This window comes from Lissotriton helveticus, chromosome 12, assembly GCF_964261635.1.
Source record: "Lissotriton helveticus chromosome 12, aLisHel1.1, whole genome shotgun sequence".
Taxonomy (NCBI): Eukaryota; Metazoa; Chordata; class Amphibia; order Caudata; family Salamandridae; genus Lissotriton; species Lissotriton helveticus.
Genome location: NC_136073.1, coordinates 481,283,614 through 481,308,587, shown reverse-complemented (window position 1 = coordinate 481,308,587; position 24,974 = coordinate 481,283,614).

Genomic DNA, 24,974 nt, shown 5'->3' with positions numbered 1-24,974 from the left:
GTTGCAGGAAGTAGAAGCCCAAGGATGAGTGAGGGGAAGGTGTTGTGCTTCCTCACAATGTGTTCTTCATTATCTATCATTGTATTGCGGTGATTATACTTGGTATCACTTTTGAAAATTATGGCCACTCCTCACCAAGTCACCCAGCCACTGTTGTTTTTAAATCACCGAGTCAAACAATTTAAAAGGGGTCCTAGTGGTTAAGACAGTTTGAGACTATTGGTTGCAATAGATGGAAGTAGGTACAGTCCTAAGCACAAATTTGCTCGTTTGTTTTGCGGTCTGGGCCAGACAGCCATGCAACTTTTAGACAGTCTGCTGTCAGTACCTGCGCCACAAGTGCAATCTGGAAATGGCCAGTGGAACATATACATAGAAGCCATTGAGAGGCAGCGGAAACAGTTTTCAGATAAACCAAGCATCATGCTTTAATAGCATACATTTTTTTTAGTGCAAGCAGCAAACTGAGGAAAATATGGGGGAGTAGGCATCCTCTCTTAGAGTACTAGCAGCAATTTGTGAATTTGGGCCAAATTTAGACACATATATTTGGAACCAGTGGTATTTAACTTTGTATCAAGGCATACACAAGAAAGGCTCTTAAGTTGCTGGAATACAACTTTAACTGAGGTAATTGACCTAGCCAAGAGTATTGAGAGGTTGTTAATTTCATATAAAGCCTTGTATGCTGATTCTGCTGTCACCATGGTATCGTTGTCAAGCATGGAATAAATTGAATCATTGTATGTGGTCAATACTAAAAGAAAAACAATGAAAATTACTAACAAGAGACCATTTGGCTCTTGGTACAGATGTGGTTCTAAAAATCACCTGACTAATTTCACAGGTTGCCCGGCAGAAAGCAAATGTTGTTTGTTATGTAAAAAACGGGGCCACTTTTAGATAGTATGCAATAGCATGAAAAATCCAGTGAGAGTTGGGAATGTAAATGTGGCTGAAGATTCATGTACTGAATCTCTCAACAATGTAATCCTCACATTAGAGAGAAAGTATGAGTGAACTCCTGTCAATGGGTCACTGTGTGATGCAATTATTGACAATGTTCCACTAAACTTAATGGTGGATTCTGGTTCGCCCATCACTATACTTAGAGATACCACTTTTTATGAGCAATGGAGCAGGGGTATTACTTTGGCACCTTCAGTTGTGAATCCCAAGGCATTTGGTAAAAAAGAGATTGAGATGCTTCAGATCTAAGGTGTTGTGCCTCAAAAGTGAGACCTGCACAAATGTTTACATTACCATTAAGGGAAAGAACATCATTGGGTGGCAGGACATAGCCAAAATGGGCTGTTATTTAGTCGCAGTGTAGGACAATTGGTAGTGGTCGGTAGATACCTGTAGCCTGCATGAGTTTTGTACATGAGACAGTTGAGGAAAAATTCTCTGATTATAAATTGCTGTATTGTGAAAAAGTTGTCATGGTCAAAGGGTTTGAACTTCAAATCAGTTTAGTACCACACACATAGCCCATAGCACATAAGGTTTGCCCCTTACCATTAAGTGTGAGGAAGGAGCTAAAAAAGATACTGGAGGACTTGTACTCACAGGGCATTATCCAAACGACTGATTCTTCACAGTGGGTGGCTCCCAATGTAGTGGGACGTAAAAAGTCCAGAGAAATTAGGATTTTTGGCGACTTGCGTGCCCTCAATAGGAATATTGTGGTAGACTACCACCAACTGCCAAAGATTCATGAACTGTTAGCTACCCTTGGTGGAGCAAAGGGGTTTCTATTATAGATCTACGGTTGGCTTATCACCATGTTGCCTTAACTACTGAATCTCAGGAATTAACAATGTTTGTGACACAGTGCGCTGCTTTCAAGTGCCCAAGACTACCGTTTGGCTTGATGCCCACCACGAGTATCTTTCAGAAACTAATAGACAGTCATTTTGGGGGCATACGCAGAATTCAGGCATATCAGGATTATTTCTTGGTTTTTACAGAAAATTTGGAAGGGTATAACAAAATGTTGAAGAAAGCGTTTTCTAACCTACCACATAGAAGTGTAGCAATCAGATTTGACAAGTGCAAGTTTGCCACCAATGAGCTTGAGTATTAAGGACACACTATCGTGGATATTTATGTCTTTCGTGGCGCTGGGCAGCACAGCACAGCAAGTCACCTTACTACGCTGCCCTGAGTCACAGGGAAAGGGTAGGAATGCATAGTATTTATCCAACACACCACATTCCTATCTTTTCCCCTTGTGCTGCCACTCTTTTGACAGCCTAGTGCCACATGTAGAAAGAGGAAAAAATGAGGAGAAAAAAAGATATTTCTCCTTCTTATGCCTCACCTGGGGAAGCATACAATATTGGTGCATTCCCAGGTTTACAAATCCTTGTAAATCTGGGAGTGCATAAAAAACCATGGGAGTTGCATCGAAACACCCACCGCAGCACCAATTGAATGCCTCGCTTGCGCAGAGTAAAGCAAATCAGTGATTTGCACTGTGTTGCCATACTCCAGATTTGTGAAGCCATTCGAAGCCACACAAAGTGACTTTGTGTTGCTTTATAAATCTGACTTAGAGGCTTGAGTCACGCATGTACCACTTTGCATGGTACAAATGTGACGGAAGCCCCTCATAAATATGTCCCCATGTCGGTATAAAAGTGTTTCCTCATCAGGGAGATCAAAGACGCAAAGGCACTCGTGGATAAAGACCCTTTATGTTGGTTCCTGGGTTTAGCTGAATATTCTGCACGCTTTGTGCCCTGCTATGCTCAAGCTGTTGAACCCATGAGAGTGCTACTTGGAAAAGGTCAGAAGTTTGTATGGTCAGATGAGTTAGAGGGTGCTTTTGTTACAGATGGTGCTTTTATTAAAGATTTAATTGTAGCAGTGTCAGATCTATGTGCTTTTTGTGAAAGTTGTCCCGCTGTGTTGAGTCAGAAAGTTACAGGTAAAGAACAAACCGTAGCTATGCGTCAGGCGCTTTGAAGCCATACCAATGCCACCATAGCACCATAGAGCGAGAGGCCCTGGTGTGCGTGTAGGCTGTGCAAAAATTCAGTATGTATATTTGGGAGACAGAGTTTAAATTGCACACAGATCACAAACCACTAGTACACATTTTTACAACATATCTGCCAGACTTACTAGAATAGATTCCAAGTTACAGAAGCACAATCTTATGATCAAACATATACCAGGCGGGAGGAATTTCTGCGTGGACTGTTTATCTCACATGCCGTTAGCAAACAGTGAGGATGATCTCGGTGTGGATGATATTGAGTGTGGGGCTTTTGTGGAAGCAGTGAGTGACTATGAGTTGGTGGTGAGTGAGAAACTCTCGACAGATGCGTATGCGGGTGACCTTACTTTGGTAAAGGCCATTGAGTACATTGTACGGGTCGGCCCGGGAGTAGGTGCTTGAATGGTGAATTGAAAACAATCTTCCAAGTCGCTGAATATTTGTCTGTGGGTAAGGGCACAATCCTAAGAGGTGATCGTTAATTTTTCCACCCACAAAAATGTGCAGCACCATCATCTCGAAGACACATCAGGGACACCGTGGTACCACTAAAACTTGTATGAAGATCAAGCAACATTATTGGCGACCTGCAATGGACAACCAAGTAAGGATCATGATAAAACAGGTGGCCAGAGTGTTGTACACATCATTGCACCCTACACCATTTCTTGAGGCAGCATGGGAAAAACTAGGTTTAGATTTTTCAGGGCCTTATTCTGCCTTATCTGGGGGGATGAAGTATCTGCTTTGTAGTCACCCACATCTAATGGCTTAGCTGAGTGGGGCAACAAGATCATCAAGGTAGGAATACAAACTGCCATGGCATCAGATATAGATGTAAGTGAGTTTATCAGTCAAAAAGTGTGGAATTACAATATGTCGCCACATTGTACTACAGGGGTGACCCCTTTTTCACTATTTGGAAGTAGAAATGTACACACAGTGATGTTTCCATCATGGCTTAAAGAAAAAGTACACAAGTACAACAATGTGGAAATGAAAAAAGATAAAGTTGCTTCAGGCGTGATCTTGAAGCAGGCTAAAATGATGTATGACTTTGACAGAAAACACAGTATGCCAGGTGAGGGTTTGATAATAGGAGACTGTGTGTTGATGAGGAATCCAGTCTGAGTCAAGAAAGGTGAGTACAGATTTTCCATGCCTGTACAGATTGACAAAGTTAATATAGGGTGCTGTACTGCTTGCAGGCAAAGTATGGTGGAATAAAAGGCAGTTAGTAACACTGACACAGGGGCAAGCCAACATATTGCTCAAAAAGAAAGATTCTGTCCTTACTCTGACTGAGCACGGTAGCTACAAACTGCCGGGCAAACACAGATAGATAGCAGTCCTGAGTGAGTCCATGTGCTAGTTAATGAGAGTTTTGCTTCAACTGTGTCAGACAGGCTTACTAGTCAGAGTGAAGTCATGAGATCAGTAGGATCTCGCATTAGAATAAGTCCCAAGAAGGTTGATGATTTCATACGGAATTAAATTCATAAGTTATATGTTTTAAGACACTTTGTATTGTAGCTACTTTCATTTTTATTTATTTTTTGTTTTTTAAAAGGGGGGAAATGGGAAGGTGATGAGATATACAGTGTATTTTAATGTAACGTGTTATGGTTTGATACTGAGAACTCGTGCGTGTAGCGAATAGTGAGTCAGGATTCCAGGTGCTACAGTCTGTTGCTGTCGGGATCCGGGCTGGCCAGACGTGACATGTCGGGGGCAAATTATATGTGAATTAAACTCTCTAGTTCATACCTGCTGGCTGAGCTCTTTCACTTACAAGACAATGTCACAAAGCTTTACAAAGAAAATGTTATACGCTACACAACGAAAAACATTATTAAATACATCATACAGCAACAACCCCACAATCATATATATGTTAACACAATAATCATGCATTAACATGCACTCTATAAAATGGAAATACAACGACCTGCATATATGCATCCACCTACCATCATAGGACAAAAACCTCACCATCACCACGTGTCCTTCCAACCAACAACACATAGGACCACTAAAGCACTATTATAGCTTCTCAATCAAAGGTTTACACCCACACACGCTATCACATATCAGTCATATGCCCACACTCACAATTATACCTGCCTATACCAACCATCTAAAGCACAGACAGCCACCATCATTGTACCATACAGGCAACATCATATGCTAACACACCTATGCGCATACATCCAAACACCCAAACACAGTACAGGCTCATATCCATCTGTCATTCACTTACACACCTAATATCATAAGCCAACACACCGACCAAAATGCACTCACACAACCACCATTTACCAATGCTCTAAGTTCACTCCATCATACATGATTTCAAACATTTACAAAAGTATCTAATGATTCTCTAAATCACATTTAAATGCACGCTTCCGTAAATGCTAACATGGGAGGGAGTTTAGGCTGGCTTACTACTGAGGGTTTGGGACATGAGGCGAAGGTAACACTTTAAATAATGAATGTCACAGTGTTTCAGTTTCTATGGCTTGGACACTGTTTACATAGAGTCCCTGACAACTTTTTTTTTCAATTGAGCTATACAAACGTGGCAGGAAAAAAATCGCTTTTGCAAGATTTTCTATTGAAAAAAACGAACGGCATTTTTGGAGTCTATTTTACAATTAAAAAAATGATGCATTCTTAGTCATGAGATGGACAACATTAGATTGATTTTTGTAGGGATTTGGCCCCAAAGCAAACTTTGGGTCTCTTTTAAAAAGTAAAGATATCCCGCATACCACGAGTTGGCACGCATGCAACTTGCCTGCCAACTACATTTAAATGTTTTAAGGCAAATGCATTTATATGTCACAAACAAATGAGGAAAACTAACGTTGAACACGTAGGTAAACTCTAAAGCCAGACAAACACAAATCTCCAGCTCCAAACAGAATCTTAGATTGCTTTAATTAATATATCACTGAAAGTCAATGAAGGAAAGCCTGTCTTGTTATCTGAATTCTCAGATGCTCAACATTGGCTCATTAGCTCTAAGCATGTCAGACCAGAAATGCTATTTATCCCATGCAGAATAATGATGCACTTTAGACTACAAGGCTCCACACGCAGGCATGGATTCGCCCATTACTCACTCCTTAAACTCACTTACCTTTACTGGAGCTAAGGAGGAGGGCAATCAGACAACAGAAGGAACAATTGTAATGCACCAGCTTGAACACAGGAAAACACAAAGAAGAAGGAAGGGTGGTTTGGTGAGGCTGTGGAATAAACCGAGAGAACAACTGTTGTTTTGTAGTTCACCGTCTACAAAACACACTACAGAGAGGGTGTATAACCATTGTTGTATTATTCATGTGTAAATCTGGCCTTACAAAAATGCTAATATATAAAAAAAAAAAAAAAAAATAAGTAAGCAAATAAATGCCTTTAAAAAAAGAATAGTGCATGTATGCATTACAGAGTGAATTCATGTTTGATGCATAATACTCCCTCTAGCGTTTTTGCTGTGAACCCCCTTCCAACACCCATTCCTGCTCCTCTGCAATACGTGGCAACCAGAATGGACACTGGCGTTGAGGTCCATACTATTACATAAACATGCTGATGCGATATAAGAAACCAGAGGGGATATGTACAATGAAGTGGCGGAGAGTGTTGTTAGCCTCCTTGGCTAAACAACACGCTCCGCCACTTCGGAAATGCAAGGCTGCACCATATTTACAAGAATGTGGTGCAGCCTTGCGTTTCCACCTGCGGTGGGGCTAAGTTTACCAACTTAGAGCCAATGCAGGCCCCCTTTCACCAGAGTGCAAGGGTGTCTGTGTGCAGGGGAGGATTGGTTGTGTGTAGGAAGGTGTCCCTATCTGCACATAAACAATCCTAAAATGCCATTTTATAACTTTCATGTGTGCTGCTTCATGCAGCACACATGAAAGTAAAATGCTTGTTCATGTACAGGAAGGGACACCTTCCTGTACATAAACAAACCATGGCATTTGCTTTTTCCAAGTGTGCTGCACAAGGCAGCACACATGGAAAAAACCAAAACGAGGAGACATAATGCATGAACATGAACTTTTAAGTTAGTGGAAGAGGTGTGGCGCATCGGCCAGGTTGCCTGACTCCGAACTATGGGGTTCACGGTTCGATTGCCGGTGGCAGGTTAGCCCAGCACCATGTGACTCTGGGCAATAGCTTGCCTAATCTTTTAAGGGCCCACATCGCTGGGACACCACTTCGGAGGTAGCTGTGCGCTTCACAAATACTGGTATTTCATTTCATTTCTCCTCATTTTGCCAACTTAAGACCAGGATTTTCCTGGTCTTAATTTTGGCACTGCCTCCTATGTATGCCACCCTTGTACAAAGGGGGCACTGTCAAATACAATGGGTGTTGCGGTGGAACACCCACCACAACATCCACTGCACACCCCTTTCACGCTAACCATAGAGTGAAAGGGTGCTTAACTCTGCCTTGTACATAAGGCGCAGCACCTATTGCCACAACAAAGTCTGTAAAAGTGATTTTGTGTTGGTGATAGGGGCTTGTACATATGCCCCTAGGTTTTTTGCAGATGGCCCCACTATTTTGCCCCGATTTGTACTACTAGATGCTGTTCTTCTAATCTGACAGTTCACTAGAGTCTGCTAACCAGGCTCCAGTGCCAGTGATCCATCCCTAAAACTGATATTTGTGAGTTGGTAACCTCAACTGGCAAAAGAAAGTAATCCCCTTATAAGTCCCTAGTATGTAGTATATGGTACCAGTGGTACTCAGGGCATGGGTGTTATAGGTGTCACCAGGGCCTGAAGCACTGTTTCTGCCACCCTGAGTGACCTAAGTAAACTACTGACAGCAGGCCTACCATTGGAGACTGCAAGAGCAGTACAAACTGCTCAAACTTGACTTTGCCTGAACCATGTGTGGCAAAGTCAATGCACTATCTTTAATATATGCCGGTTACACCTGAGGAAGGCCGCCTGAGCCCAGGGGGCGGGGTGAATTATATTAAATGTGTGGACATGAAAATGCAGGCTTATGTGCAGCTATAGATGTCTTCACCATTAAAGGACACTATAAGTGATAGACGGTCCTTAGGATAACATGAGCTGGCACCCGAATAATCCCGAAGTTGGCAGTTCCATTATGCTACCAAAGGAATATGTCATGTTTGGTATCAAACAATGTGCCTCGTCATCCCTGACATGAATCTTGTTTTGAGGATGATGTGGCATGCATCTAGGTGGCTACCTTAGAGATTGCCCCAGCCTTTCCTGTGTTCTGGCTGTCAGTTCGCAATTGCTGCCACCGAGATAGGAAACTGACCCCATGCAGGGTGAACTCTCCAAGCAGTCAGAAACAATGGCCTGGATGGGAAGGAGGTCACACCTCCCTCCCTAACAGGGTGGTTAGTGAAGTGGCACATCAAGGCTGGGAGCTTCAAAGACAACACCACCTGGTAGAATGAGCCAGGCTACGTCCCAGAGGAAGAAACAGCACCCTCTCTTCCCCCAGGTACATCTGCAACCAAGCAGTAGTGGGAAATTATGTATTCAGGAGATGCACACCCCCTGAAGGCTTGCCACAACTTTCGGGTGTGCTACCTGGTCAGTACAGCTAAGTAAGACTTCTGTCATTTTTAAAAGTGGTGCAATAATGGGTTCTTGGTAGAAAAGGCAACCTACACCCTGGGATGTGGTCACTGTAGGAGAGTAGGGTCTGCTTCCTATGGTCACCCCCACTTTTTGATTTTGCTTTACTGGTTTTCGACTTAGATGTAGCTGTGGCCTGCTAATCAGGCCCACAGCCCAGATGCACTCTCTCTAAATTCACACCATGTACTCTATGTACATCCACAATTGGGAATTGGTTCACCTTGTCAGCCTCTGTACTAAGTGTACCCTGGGTACTCAGGGCATAGGTGCAACCAAGGCCTACCAGGGGCTGCAGCATATATTATGCCACCCCTGGCTGGCCACTCAAACTGACACAACTGGCTGATCACTCAGCTGGGGCAAGGTCGTGTAATCACCCCTTGCTTAGGTATAGTATTCCTATATCTACCCTTATATATAGACACACAGTAACCTATAAGTCACTCCTGGAGGCAGAGTGCTTGGTTATGTGTGAGATGGTGCTCTAGCATGAGCTGAGCCTGTCTGCAGCTTTCAGGACCATGTCCTTATAGCTGTTCTATGATATTGCCATACCAGCTTGACGTTGGTCTCACATTTATAGGGCACACCAAAAAAATCGCAGCCTGTTGCTTCGGTCTCCTTAGAGGGTTAAGGCCGGTGCTTAAGTTCTTTGATGCCCCGACTAGACAGCTTGTGGTCCAGGCAACCGTCATCTCTCGTCTGGACTACGCCAGCTCTCTGCTGGCGGGGGCTAACCAGGCTGAGTTAACACGCCTGCAGCGGGTGCAGAACGCCGCGGCGAGAGCCATTGTCGGACTTCCTAAGTTCTCCCAGGTGTCTCATGTCATCCGCTCCCTGCACTGGCTCCCGGTTAGGAAGCGTATCCTCTTCAAGGTCCTGTGTCTGACCTTTAAAATCCTTAGAGGCATAGGTCCTGAGATCTTGGCCAACTCTATTTCCTTCTATGTCCCTACCCGTAACCTTCGATCACAAGGTCAGGCCCTTGCTGTTGTCCCCAGATTTAGGCTCAGCCGGATGGGAGGCCGTTCCTTCAGGGTGAGAGCTGCGTCAATCTGGAACACCCTCCCTGTTGAAATTCGGCTGATAGAGGACTTGCTGTCGTTTCGTAGAGCCATAAAAACTTACCTATTTTAGCCCTTCTGTTTTAGCACTTTTTGTAGCATTTTAGCCTTGTTGTGTTATGACTGCTCTGTGTCTCTGCGCCGGGATGCTCCTTCGCTGGAGTCGCTGTGCGCATAACAAATTGTTATAACATAACATAACATAACATATACTCTTAAGTGCATTATAATCCACACGGTTGAATGCTAACTTTGGTTTGGCTTTATCTAAACATGTCGTGTAAGGTGTCATACGCTTTGGAATACTACCCCCTCGCCAATTCTGGTGACAGGGGTAGCATTCCACCCTTCTAGAGGGAGAAGACATGTTGTTGCTGACTATCCCGGTTACAATTAACCAGAGCCCCAGCTTCACAAAATGGACGCTGCTGCCCCGACACAAGTCTGACCTCCTGCTGCTGGGAGTCCTTCCAGTCACGGAGGTTTGGACAGTAGGTTTCCTGCCTGGAGAGGTGCGAGCACCACCCCAGACAGGATTTTGTGTATTGGTCAGGGAGGGCTGAATAGAAACAGACACTGCCTGAGGCACACTAGGTGCTTCATGCGTACCCCAGTTCAAACCAGTTGCTGGGGCACTCCAGCCCCAGCTCTGGCACGAAACTGAACAAAGGATAGGGGGTGTAACCACCCCCCTTCCTGGTCCCACCCATAGGAGGGACCTAGTGAGTAAATCAGCCCCCTTTAGTTGTATAAAGGTAGGAGATGACCCAGGAGACTTTAGATTCATCCTGATATCACCTTGAAACAAAACTCTGGACCCTTCGACATCCACTTGAGCTGAAGTCTGAAGAATCTCACTCGTGGCCAAGGAGTGACCACCCTGGGCAACCAGGCACCATCCAGCAACTCGACGGCTTGCTTTGTCCCCGTTCCCGCCGGAACCCGAGCACAGAGCCTGACAAGACCTCGACTCCCAGACCTCTCTGACCCCACTGCACGACTCCAGCACAGCTGAGTCCCGTGGAAGGCATCAGAATCCGTGGAACCAGCAACTTGGAAAGTCTTAAACTTGCTAACAGCGCAGCTCCTGAGGCATCCTCGAAGCTGTGCCCTGGGGACTGAGACACCCCGACACCAAGCTCCACCTGCACCGAAGACCAGCCCTCCACATTCCACGAGTTTTGCGTGGGGCCCTTCTGCCTGTGTTCCTGCTCGACGCTTTGTCCGGTTGGTGGCCCGTTGGCTAGTAGCCCTGTAGCGACGATCCTTTTGAAAATCCATCGCTGGGCTGGTTGCTCCAGACTGGCTCTTGCTTCCCTGAAAAGGTGAAGTACCTCAGACCCTCCTGGTCTGCACCAGAGGCTCTTTGTGTATCCTGCGTGGGTTACCTTTGTTATGTTATGTTATGTTATGTTATGTTACTTTGGTTTATATAGCGCCAGCTCACCAACAGGTCTCAAGGCGCTCCAGACCAAAGAAAACACACTTTATTCTTACTCACAGAATACTCAAGAACAGATTATAGGTTAGCCTGTGTGTCCAAAAGCCTCCCTAAACAGGATCGTTTTCAGCTGTTTTCTGAAGCAAAGGAGATTCGACTCCTTGCGTAAGGACACTGGTAGCTTGTTCCATAACAGTGGGGTAAGTATGGAGAAGGATCTACCGCCTTTTGTGGCTAAGTTAAAGCGGGGACAAGTCATGAGTAAGGCATCAGATGATCTTAAGGTTCGTTTCGGGTTGTAAGGCATTAGACGATCCTTAATATAGCCAGGGGCTTGCCCATGAATTGCCTTGTGTGCGATACACAGGCTCTTGAATTCTACCCTCTGCTTCACAGGAAGCCAGTGGAGCGTGGACAATAAGGGGGAAGCATGTGATCTTCTCGGAAGTTTGAAAATTAGGCGTGCAGCGTTGTTCAAAACGACCTGCAATCTATGGATCAAGTTCTTTGGTAGACCTAAATACAGGACATTGCCATAGTCCAGTCTTGATAGTATGGTGGCCGAAACCACTGTCTGAAGCATAGATTCGGATAAAAGAGGGACTAGTCTACGCAATTGCCTAATTAGGCCAGTGCAGGTACCCACAACAGCAGAAATCTGGGTAACCATCGATAAGTCCTTATCAATCTTTATACCCAGACTTTTCACATTTGGCTTTGGCGTTGAGCTAGGCACAAGTTCTTTTGGCCAAAACAGATCTCCCCAGGGTGAAGTGCCGGTTGACACCACCAAAACCTCCGTTTTCTCAGGGTTGATTTTCAGCAGATTGTCACTCATCCAGCTGACTGTATACCTAAGTACCTCCTGTATATGTAGTTGTGCTGCTTTAGAGTTCTCAATGCTAAAGAGTAGTTGGGTGTCATCTGCATAGTTAAACACCCGACAACCCATCTGTACCAAGGATTCAATAAGGGGTTGCAGGTAAAGATTAAAAAGTAACGGGGATAATGCGGATCCCTGCGGAACCCCACAGTTCATCCTACCCAACTCAGAAGTCTCCTCTCCCAATTGAATCCTCTGCTGCCTCCCTGTCAAAAAGGACTCTAGCCATTTATAGGCTATGTCCTTTATTCCAAAATTCGCCAGTCTATCCAGGAGCAGATCATGGCTGACAGTGTCGAATGCCGCTGATAGATCTAAAAGTATCAGGGGACTCGGTTTCCTACTGTCAGCCATGTCCCTGAGCTCATCCAACACCAAGAGCATCACCAACTCGGTGCTGTGGTGTGCCCGAAAGCCTGCTTGGCGTCCCTGGAGAACATTGTGTGATTCTAGGAAGGCGGACATCGATTGTAACACATGCTGCTCAAGAATTTTGGACATAAACGGCAGCTGAGAGATTGGTCGATAATTTTTCAAATTTGTTTGTTCAGCTCCAGGTTTTTTCAGCAAGGGTCGTACCCGGGCTTCTTTAAGCTTCATTGGGAGATAGCCCGTTTGTAATGAGCTATTTATAAAGGAGACAGTATGGTCTGACATCAAGGCTAGTGCTCCTCGGAAAATAGTCGGAGGACATGGATCTGCCGGTGAGCCTGATTTTATAGAGGACATAAGATGTTCAAGCCTCGTGACGTCCAACTCTGGAAAAGTTGAAATAGTACAATCCTGCGGTACTTCGATCAACTGCGGTGCGTAAAGGCCACTCACCGTGTTGCTCTTGATCTCAGAGAGGATAGTCTCAACTTTTTCTAAAAAGTAATGTTGGAATGTATTACACTCAATCTTTGTAACCGCATTCGTTGGTTTCTTTGTCAAATCTGACAAAATACTAAAGGTTTCTTTCTGCACATTATGTGCCCGCCTAATGCAGATATCAAAGTATTCAGCTTTTGCCCCCAATAGACTTTTCTTATATTCTTTTGAGAGGGTTTTATATTGTTCCCTATCAGGTTCCTCCTTGGATTTCCTCCATCTCCTTTCCAAACTACGAAGCTTTTTTTTAAGCTCTCTCAGAGGGGGGGTATACCAAGGTGCCCCCTTCCCCAGACCCTTTGCTCGTTGTAGTTTCTCTGGGGCTATCTGATCAATTGCCTGGGAGAAGGTCTGAGTTAAACCCATATAGTCCTCATCTAAGTTTCCACTAAGCGGAACAAGATGTTGTGGGAGAGTGTCCAACAATGCTTGTGAGTTAACATTCCTCCATTGGCGTACTCGCTTCAGTTTTGGAGCTTGACGAGGGGGTTTCCCACTAATGGGGATAGTACAGTAAATAAAGAAATGATCTGACCAAAGACACGGTAAAACGCTGTCTATGGTAACCTCAGGATCTGAGGTCCAGATCAGGTCAAGCGTATGTCCTTTAATATGGGTAGGACATTCCACCAGCTGTGTCAGGCCAATTGAGGACATAACTTCCTCCAATTGTCGAGATACTGATACTTTAGGGGATTTTTCCCAGTGAAGGTTAAAATCACCTGTAACTACCACTTTTTGGTATCTTGAACAGATGTCGGATATTATGGGACAAAAGAGATCATTAAAGGCAGGCGAGGAGTTAGGGGGATGATAGATGGTAAGGATCACCCAGCAAGAGTTTTCAAAAGTAAACTTGACACCAAGTATATCCGCCAGGTCCATCGAGTCTGCCATCAGGTTTTCCATTGTCAACTGCCTTTTGAAAAAGATTGCAACTCCTCCACCTCGCAGGTTGTTAGCTCGATTTTGCCAGATGACATCATATTCACTGGGCAAGGCGGCCACAATGTCTGGGGCTGAGTCATTATCTAACCACGTCTCAGTTAAGGTTAGAATATCAATATCACCATCTTGGAGGAGGGTAAAGATATCAAGATGGTGTTTATGCAGAGATCTCGTATTCAGATTAACCACTTTCAGTTTGTATTTCCGACGATAGGGCGTAATATCAGGAGATCTCAAAAGATGCAGCTCTTTCAGTCTCCCAATAACATTCGTCTCTAGCCTCACCTTGTTTGCGTTAAGCAGATGTAGCTGATCCGTATGATAGGTGTAGTTTTGGCCAAGAGTCCTGGCCCCTGGGTCCGACCGTGCGCGGACGGGCGCAGACGGGCTGGACTCTGGCGTGACTCCGGCGTGCTCACGCTGCGCGCGAACGCTGCACGTCAACATGGCCACCTTTAGTAGATGTTCAAGCACTAGCACGCTAACCACAATGGCGCCGCCGAGCGTGCAATAGTTACCCCCAAGATGGCGCTGGTATGCGGTGGAAGTGAGCAGGACCCGCCAAATGCGGTGATTGTAACAATTACAGAGCAAGTGAGGGCCAATACAAGAAGCTAAAAACGAGTGTAAGATTAAACAAATTTAACTAAAATACAAAACGGGTGATTAAAAATCCGAGCCTAAGCGCGAATAATTAAGAGGTTGTAGGTCTCAGCGCGACCTGAGCGCAACCTGATTCAGAGCGCTGCTTTCAAAGCGAGTGCGCGTTTACCTGGTCAAGCCTTGAACGTCAGTCCTAGCTCGCCTTTAGTAGATGTTCAAGCACCAGCACGCTAACCACAATGGCGCCGCCGAGCGTGCAATAGTTACCCCCAAGATGGCGCTGGTATGCGGTGGAAGTGAGCAGGACCCGCCAAATGGGGTGATTGTAACAATTACAGAGCAAGTGAGGGCCAATACAAGAAGCTAAAAACGAGGGTAAGATGAACAAATTTAACTAAAATACAAAACGGGTGATTAAAAATCCGAGCCTAAGCGCGGATAATTAAGAGGTTGTAGGTCTCAGCGCGACCTGAGCGCAACCTGATTCAGAGCGCTGCTTTCAAAGCGAGTGCGCGTTTACCTGGTCAAGCTTTACTTAGGCTTGTTGGCTCCGATCTTGAAGTCGACCCCTCCATCTGCGAGAACCTTAGTGGGACAGCTCCTCTCCAGCACCTGGTTGTCCTTGACGCCTCCTGGTCCGTGTGGCTGCAAAGACAAGCTTCACGACAGCACCTGATTGCTCCTCGACGACGCCTGGTTCCTTCCTGGTTCCACCCGTTCACTGGCTAGTGACCTAGACTCTGTCCCCTCTGCTTTCAGGTCTTCTTCAACTCCGATCCACCCTTGTATCCACCCGGACATCTTCCTCCTGGTCGCCTGCAGCATCACCTTCCAAGGCTCCATAGGAACCAACGAAAAAACCTGACACACTTTGACACCTATGCACCCGCAGCCCGTGGGTGAGGTAACGCGAGTACTTCGGTGCTCCTGTAGGGATTGACTATCCTAGTGTCTAGTTTTTTTAGTTGTGTAATCCTAGTTAGACCGGAAGTGTCCTAAATCTTCAATTACTTACCTTCTAAGTTCCCATTGACTTTCTATTGACTCTCGTGTGAGTGTACCGACACTGCACGCGCCGCCTGTGGGCCTCCTACTCCTAATCTAAGGGTCAGATAGTGTAGCCCCAGTGATTCTCTAGGCCCTAGGCCTTTCCTTTTCCCGAGTCGTGGTTCTTATACGACTTACTTAGTATATGGTTTTACGCGCCCCTAGGGCCTAACTGTAAATTGTGCTATTTAAAGTATTTCTAAGAGTAACTTGTCATGTGCTTTTGCCTCTGATCTCATAAAGAGTTCAGAGGAGTGTGTTAGTAAATAAATACATACGTATTTTATATATATCCTGTGTGGTGTCCTTTCATTTGGTATTCAAGGGGTTACATATGGTAAAACAGCTGGCTTTACACGCCCTCAAGTCTTTTACCCTAAGACTGTTCTGTCCACGCTGCCACTAGGATAGCTGGTCTATAAGGTTGACTTACAACCATCACCATAAGGGTTGTTTGGACTGGTGCAAGGTGTTCACTAGAATAGTGAACATCATATACCAGGCCAACTTCTCACATTGGTGTGCAGCGGTTGGGATTAGAGCTCGCTGTTGTTTTACCACTTGTAATCTTGAGAAGTCATTTGAATGATCACATAGGTACCTGTAGGTACATATAAAAACAAGTCTTAGTATACTTAAGTTCTACTGAACTTAGCTGTTGTAGAGCCTGGGCCTAGCACACCCTGACTACAACTCCTAGAAAGGTTCTGTAGGAAAACACATAGTGTAGGTAGGTGCAACACCACACCTCACTAGAAACCATGTCTCATCCATTGAACCCCAGTGGTTCTCTGCCTGAAGAAGTAGATCCCTTGAGGACTGCTTCAAGATATGAAACCTTAGCCTTCCAAGAATTGAGACAAGTGTGTACTTCTAGAAGGCTAAAACAGTGTTCAAACCCTACCCTCAAGTTCCTGGTTGAGCTCTTAGAACAGTATGATGCTCAACAGCCACCTAAGACAGGTGACACAGGTAGTGCAGATGAAGTCTTTCCCTCTACTGATGATAATACTGATACTCCTGTACCAGAAGAAGAAGAAGGGGTAGAAGAAGATGATTCTGATCTTGAGACAAACAGCCAGGTCCCAGTCAGAAGACTTAGCCAGGCTAACTTAAGCATACATGGGAGTCAGTATGGGCAGCCCTCATACAGACCCCCAAGTGGGCTTAACCAGGGGCAGAGAAGAGGAAGATCCCACTCCAGGGAATCTCTCCAATCTCGTGCTTCAAATAGCTCTCATGGCCTTCCTCAGAGAGGGATGACTTCCCCTCAGAGAAGGGAACATGAGGCAAAGATGAGTGAAGCTGCTCTTAGGATTGAGAGACAGGAACTTGAGGTTGCCCTGGCCAAAGAGAAGCTTGCTTGTGCTAGAGAGCATATTGAGAGTGGGTTAGAACCCACTGGTGGCAGCAATATCCTTAAGGATAAAGATAGGTCCTATGAAAATAGACACCTAAGCAAGATTGTGCCCCCCTATAAAGAAGTGGATGACATCCACAAATGGATTACTGCTTTGGAGAGGGCCTGCAAAGTGCAGCAGGTACCCCAAAGTCAGTGGGCAGCAAACTTATGGTTCTCCTTTTCTGAAAAAGGTAGAGATAAGCTCCTCACAGTTAGTGATGGGGATGCTAACAATTACTCTGTCCTGAAGAGTGCTCTGATTGATGGGTTTGGCCTAACCACTGAACAGTATAGGTTGATGTTCAGAGATACCCAGAAGACACAGACTCAGGACTGGACTGATTTTGTTGATTGTGCCACTAAGGCTCTGGAAGGCTGGTTATTGGGAAGTCAAGTTAGGGACTATACAGGATTGTATATTTTGATCATGAGAGAGCAAATCCTTAGCAACTGTCAAAACCAGCTATTGCATCAGTACCTGATTGACTTTGATCTGACCTCTCCCCAAGAATTGGGAAAGAAGGCAGACAAATGGTTCAGAACCAGGATCAAGCAGAAAAACCAGAACCAAGGGGGTGATCAGAAAAAGACGACAGACCAGAAGGGTAATGAGCAGAAACAAAAAGACCAGAAGTCTTCACCAGGCCCCCAAAAGGCACAGGGGGAGGGTGGCTCCAAAAAGGACAAACAGAAACAAGAAGGTCCAAAGAAGCCCTGGTGTGGATACTATAAGTCAGTCTCTCACTGGTTTAGTGAGTGCACCAAGAAGGGCACAGCACCAACCACCATTGCTCCTAAGGCAACTGTTCCCCCTAGTCCTAGTCTAACCCAGCTGTTAGTGGTGGTTCCCTGCAAAAGGGTGTAGTAGGGTTGACCCTGGGAACTGAGGTGGACTCTGGCCTAGTCAGAGTACCAACTCAGGCTGTTCTTGTCTGTGATGGGGACATAGCAATGTCCTCTACTGTAAGTCCCAGTAATATGAGCAAGTACAGACAGATACCTTTTATTAATGACAAGATGGCTCAGGCCTACAGGGACACATGTGCCAGTGTCACTATGGTAACACCTAACTTTGTGAACCCTGACCAGATCATACTAGGTGAAACCTACCTAGTGACCAACGCTAGCAATGCCACTACCTCCCATAGTATGGCAGTTGTTAACTTCTCCTGGGGAGGGGTAACTGGCCTCAAAAGAGTTGTTGTGAGTTTAGACCTTCCAGTAGAGTGTCTGTTAGGTAATGATCTTGAAACCTCAGTTTGGTCTGAGGTGGAGTATAGGACCCATGCAGAAATGCTGGGAATATCAGCACATGTCCTTGCTGTGACCAGGTCACAGGCCAAAAAGTGCTTAACTGAACAAGTGCTGGATCTTGAAACAATAGGCCAGACACTACCCAAGAGAAAGAGCAAGAGGGTTAAGGCAGTGCCTTCCCCCTGCCTCAGGTTGAGGATCAGCCCTCCAAGGAGGATGATTCTGAGATCCAAGAGGGAACTGTCCTGGAAGAGCTTGAGCCTGATCAGGTTGAGTTTCTTGGGACAGGGGGACCCTCAAGGGCAGATCTGAGGCAGACTTAGATTGTTCCTCTCTTGAACCCCTCAGACAGCAGGCTGCTGGTGAGGCTGCTGGGAATGCTCAAGGTACCCATAAAGTGTATTGGGATGATGGGCTCCTTTATTCAGAGGCTAGAGACCCCAAACCTGGTGCTTCCAGGAGGTTGGTTATTCCTCTGCAATTTAGGGGCTTCCTTCCTACCTTGGCCCATGATATTCCCTTAGCAGGACACCTGGGCCAGAACAAGACTTGGGACAGGCTTGTCCCTCACTTTCACTGGCCCCATATGTCAGAAGATACCAAGGAGTTTTGTCGCTCCTGTGTTACCTGCCAAGCCAGTGGCAAATCAGGTGGCACAACAAAGTGTAGTGTAGCTCCTATTTTCCCAATAGGCCCTGCGCATTGGAATAGTACCTACAGCAGTAAAGGCCTAGGCCAGACGTTAACTAGGTCTACTACTGTCGATACTAGACTTAATTTTTGGGTTTGCCAGCTAAGCTCAGAGTTCGCTAGAAACTTTCTCGAATGTTCAAGGAAGGATTAACTTCCCTGATTAGACAAGAAGGGATTTAGTTTCTGACAACCATAGAACATGACAACTTTGCTCTCCCCTAATCAAGAGTCAATCTCGAGAGTCGTGTGAGCACAAGGCAATTATTTTACTCAGTCAGTACGTGCATTCTTAGTCTCATCAGAATGTAGAGAAAAGGAAGAGACGGGCGTGTTCAATAAAAAGGTGTTATTTATTGATCAGTCTCTTTTCTCGTACAAGAGAAATGGATCGATATTATTGCAATACTTATAGTTAAGTAAAGTGCATACATTAAAAGCAATAGTATAAAATAATACTGTAAAAACATTGATATGGTTTCTGAGCCATATGATGTTTAAAATTATTAAAATATATTTACATACACATATACATTTGACTAAACGTACTCAACTGGTGTTTCTAAATACGCCTACCCCGTGTACCTGACCTAAGTCTAATGCGTGGGCGGGAATAGAAAGTTACAGTTTAAGTTAAGTTTGTTTTTGCCAAGTGAATAACTAAGGAATTCTCTGTGAGGGGTTATTCAGTTCTGTACCTGGAAGTTAGGATGAATGAGGAATGGTATCTCTTTCTCTGCTCTCGATATTCCAGGCTGCCTGCGAGGGCTGCCCAGAAGCGCCGGTGCTGGGTCTCTCGGCTTGAGATAGCAGCGCGTCTCTCAGCGCGTCAGGAAGGCGGGGCTGCTGCCAGCGGGGTCTGCTTCTGCTCTCGGCTTCGGCAAGTATGGCTGCTCCGTCTTGTCACCACGCGTGTGTTTGCATAGGGCAAGGTCGGCAATATTTATACCTTAAAGGTGCCGAGATTGACGTAAGGATGGACATAGATACGTCAATAAAGATGTCATACGACTTGCTCGTTAGCACATTCTTTACTAAAGTTCTCTGTGAAATCAAAACAATGGCCGCACGGATTTTCCAGGTTGTCATAGGTTTGATTTGTTATGAGAACGTCGTATGCCTTATCAGGGGCTGGAGGAATGTCGCTTGTCTAATTAGATCTCAAGCGTTATGACCTAATCAGATAACACGTTCCTGTGCCGGAGTGTGACTGCGTCAGATAACGGTATCTGCATCATGGGGGTTTTCTTGCCTCATGGGCTGACTGTTAGTTAACTTGATAGTTAGTTTAACCAGAATAGGGTCAGGAATAGGGGGACTGATTCAGAACCTATAGAAATACACGACACCCACTCCACGCTAACTATGGTCATATCTACTAATCTATGCATAGTATAACATAGTACAACATACTATAGAGTATAGTGTATACCTTACCACCCCAAAATACATAAATGCATTTCGAAATTTTCAAATATACTGAAAAATTGCAGTCATATATATTGTATGCACTTAAGCTATGAATTAAATGCAAAAGTAAACACGCATTTTTATGCATTATTGCTTATCGGTATATGAGAAATACACATGAAATGGCTCTTAATATGGCTATACAGAAAGGAAGTCCGAGACCATTTCATCACATAATAAAATATTTGTGAACCTACCAGCGGGCAGCTAAAGTCTATAAAGTATCTAAAAATAGAAATTTTAGTTCTCTAGGAATAGTTTCTTACTTTAAGCAGAAGATCAGTGTCCCGGGAAAAAATATGTAGAAAAATATTTTAAGGGGCATGCTGAAAAAATTGCTGTCCGTGAACTGGAGTGAAATTGTTCATGTGACTTTATTTTTAAAGTTGAAGGCCGAATTCAGGGAACGCCGTGTGCGAGTTTTACTCAAAAGTCTCTATTTCTGTTCTCGAGAGAACATCATATCATTCAGGCTTTCGAAAAAACTGTCAACAGCTTCATGGGAAAGTTCCACTAAGTCGGAAATAGGTGTAACCATGCATTCGTGCGCATGATTGTCTCCATTGACATTCTGATTCGCATTGCTGACAGAAGGTCGTACCTGTTCGATGCTGCTTTCATCTTGAACTTCACTACTCTTCAATCGCAGTGGTGAAGATTCCAGGAATGCCGTCATCAGGATTGGCAGCTTTTGAGGGCAGCACAAAGCGTGAACCTTGGTAGGAACCAACAGTGTATCTGCATCCACCGGCGCATCCGATTGTAGCGTCAGACAGGTGTCTAACACGCATTCTTCTCCGCATAGCAGACACCTTAGTACAGGTAAAACACACCTTTGCCACATTGGTCGAAATGATAGAAACCAAGTCATGTTCAGGTTTCTAAGCCGGGAGAGTCCCAGGATTTTTGATATCCGGTCCCGGTATCCAATGGCTAGGATCGTATCTTCCATTGTCGCGAGAGTTTGATCTGTGACATGGGTTGCCATAACGAAAAATAAGGACTAGGAATAGGATTCCTGCAATTAGTCCTAGGATCAGGGGAAGTCCGCCAAAAATCGAATGGACGAAATCTGGAAAAATACCCAGTATGGCTTTGAATGGTGTTAATGCCATCGAAAATACTGTCTTAAATACCTTTGAGACCCCAGTGGTATCAGAAATATTTAAGATTTCGCTTAGGATTTCCGCGAAATGTACGGGGGAATTAGTTGATAATAATGTATGTATCTCTGCAGTCGTCCTTGCGACTTGTAGATCATACGTTTCTTTTGATGACGTGAGCCTTGTAGGCGTCTGAAGAAGCACTGTTTTCATTCTGCTTAAAGTGTCTATTCGAATAGAAGTAATTTTCAAACTGGGCCATGCCCTTGCCTCCCTGTCTGGAAAGGAGCTGGGGAATAAAGAGCGTCCACAGCACTTGACCTTCGCCGTTGTAGTTACTAGATAAGGAGTCCCGGGCATAAGACTGCAACATCTGCGGTCTACAATAAGAATGTAACTCCCATTATAGAGTCTTTGAAAGAATGGTTCTATTTCAGTTGCAGGTGCGCCTTGCTGGTGACATGAAAGGTTGTATGAATTCCCTTCACAGGCTCCATGTAAACTAATTCCGTTACACAGAAGCGTGCCGCTTAGTGACATAGCACAATTGTTGCCACTAAGAAACACTTTCTGTCCTTTATTACTGACACATGCATGTGAATAGGGCAGGTTCCAAGTTGTTTTAAGGTACCCCTTTCCCAATTTCTCGTACATGCCAGCCTGTATATATTTTTGGCAGTATTGAAACCTGAAGGTTGAGATTGGAATATTTATGATTCCGTGTATTATCCATTCACTGACAGGTCGTTCTGACATTGTCATTGGTAATCTTTCTAGTTTTTCAATGCTCAAGATTGTATAATCAGCACCCTTTTGCGCCATACCGATTTGTCTATCAGTAAGGTTAAAGATTTGGAATAGTGACGTTGTGTTGATTAAACGCCAAGGCACATAGCCTGAACGCAGATTTTGTAACGTCCAGCCAAGCTGTACAATGGAACGCAATTGTGACTGACCATGTTGTAATAACAGTAAGTCTTGCGATAATATATCGATTGCTGAAGACACAATGCTGTCCAATGAAAAAATTCTGGAGGACAGAGTCATTAACCCATTGTCCACTACAGAAAGTGATTTTTCCAAATTAATACGGTCAATTTCCCGTATTCTTTCTGCTGTCTCAATTTGAGTAACCTTCCAGGCCTCATTGTATGCTGCATATACAGAGGCTGCTATGAAACGCTTTTGACGCTGTTTGCGTGGTCCCATTATGAAATCACGCAAGTCAGCACCATCAGTAAGTAAAGTTAGGTGTTGCTTAATTTCAGGCAGTGTGGAAGTCTGTAGCCATTGAAGGCATAATTTGCCCACACTGTAGGTTGTTATTATCCCTGGGTGATGTCTTTGGGGATATCTAGGGTCTGGCCTGGTCATTTTAAAACCCTGTGTTTTATTCAGGAATCTATCTTGACAGTTATTTGTATCTGTGGGCCAGATCAACCATTGTTTCCAATCAGGATGTGTTCTGTTTTTGTTTAATATATGGTTTACGTCTATCTCTTCATCTGTATCAGAGTTATTGCTAAACATTGTTGGCTTTGGAATAGACGGATTATTTAAATCTTTGATTTTGGCTAAGCCAAGACAGGTGGTTTGTTGAACAGTGTCATTTAAAAATATCATTTGTTCTGGGATCATGCAGGCTCTAAACAAAGCTTCTAAACCCTGTACTTGCCATTCTTTTGTACCCCAAACACTTTTCAAATCAACATTTTTGTCCCAATAATCAAATCCAAATGTATTCATTTTTTCAAAGAATGAATCTGAATATATCAATTTTGTGTTGGTTATCATGGTTTTCATCCCTGTCTTGTTTGACAATTTAAAATAAAATGTTTCAGCATTACTTATGTTAAAACCTGAAAAATATGAATATTTGTCATATACGGTTCTAGAGCTCCCTTTTGGAGGTGTAGCACAATGTTCCCATTGATTATAATTTAAAACATTTCTAGGTTGTGCTGATTTATGCAAAAAATGGTTACCATAGTGGTTATAGCAATACATACTATCATAATTTGTAGAACCTTGCAAATAATCATGTTTTGTAAATTTAGCAGACATTACTAAGTCAGACATCATGTTGTTAATACTCTCGAAGTCCCAATCATCAGCAAATGAGTTTGGTTTTGCAAAGTCACTCAAAGAGATCTTGATTTGGTGTGGATATTTCAGGATCTCGACCGGACCATAAATTTCATAGTCAGTGTTGTCCCAGGCTACCCCACCAGGTATAGGATTGGCTGTGAAGTTGGCTGAAGAAAGTTCTGAAGAAAGTTCTCTTTTCTCGACGTGTGAAGATGTGTGTGGTTTGAGGACCAAGTTGATGTTCTGACTTGCTGTGTCCATTTTAGCATATTTTCCCTCAATGAAGCGTCCCAAAGTAAATACCATGATGAGCCAAAGTATGAGGATAAATGCACCAAAACCCACCCAAAATTCAATCCATGGAGAAACCAGATATGTTTCTTTCAGATGTTTCAAAGGTTCCTTAGCTTTGTCTTTAAAGGATTTTGATGATGGCTGTGTCTTTGATTCACTGAAACCGTCAGAGGAATCATCGAAGTTGATGAAGTACCCGGATGCAGTTCTGTCAATTGTTCCAATTGCTTCAGGATTTTTGTTCCTTGCATTTTCACTTGGTACTTCAGTATAGATTGGTGTGTCTCTGCTAAATGTCTCTATTTGGGTTTTCAGAGGTCTTAGTTCTATTGCATTGTTGCATAGTCCTTCTTGTTCTTCTGCAGGCGTTTCGAATGTGATGAGCCTTTTTGATAGGACCTCTGTGCTGGTAGCAAACCTTGGTGTTCTGCTACTTATTGGGAGTCCACTTGGCCTACTGTTTGTTATCGGCCACATGTTGTGGTTTTACCAGGTCGATGGATACAACTCGGTTCTCCTTTTTTCCAGCAAGTGGCGGTAGTACAACTGATCTTGTCCCGTTGACAGACAAGACAGGAACTGCTTTTCTGTAAGAAGGCCCAAATTCCTTCTTTACCGCGATCTTCTCCCTGACTAGATCCCCGACTTTTGGAATCCAGACAGGTCTTGCTGGGACAGGTGGTGATTCTTCAGTGGTTGTTGGCTGTTGTTTCAACTGTATGTTGCTCAGGTGTTTTCTTGTTTTGTTTAAGTCCTGCAAAATAGCCAAACGGTCTTTGACATCAAAGGTTTTTTCTATTACCACTGAAGTCTGACTATCAAGGTCAGAGATCAACATCCTAGTTCCGAATAATAATTCGTACGGACTGAATCCCTTCAGAGAATTTCTTGGCAAGTTATTTAGACTACGTTGGACACTTATTAGATGTTTGACCCACCCAGCTCCCGAACCTAATACCTTTGCCGTTATAGATTGCTTTATGTCACGGTTTTTTCTTTCAACAATTCCGTTCCCCTCAGGGTGAAATGGACAAGAGTACCGCAATTGCACGCCCATGCTGACCATGGCCTCCTTATAAGCCCGAGAGCTAAAAGCAGGACCATTGTCCGAATGCAGAATGCCAATTGCGTATGTGCCGATGAAGACCCGCAAATCTTTTAT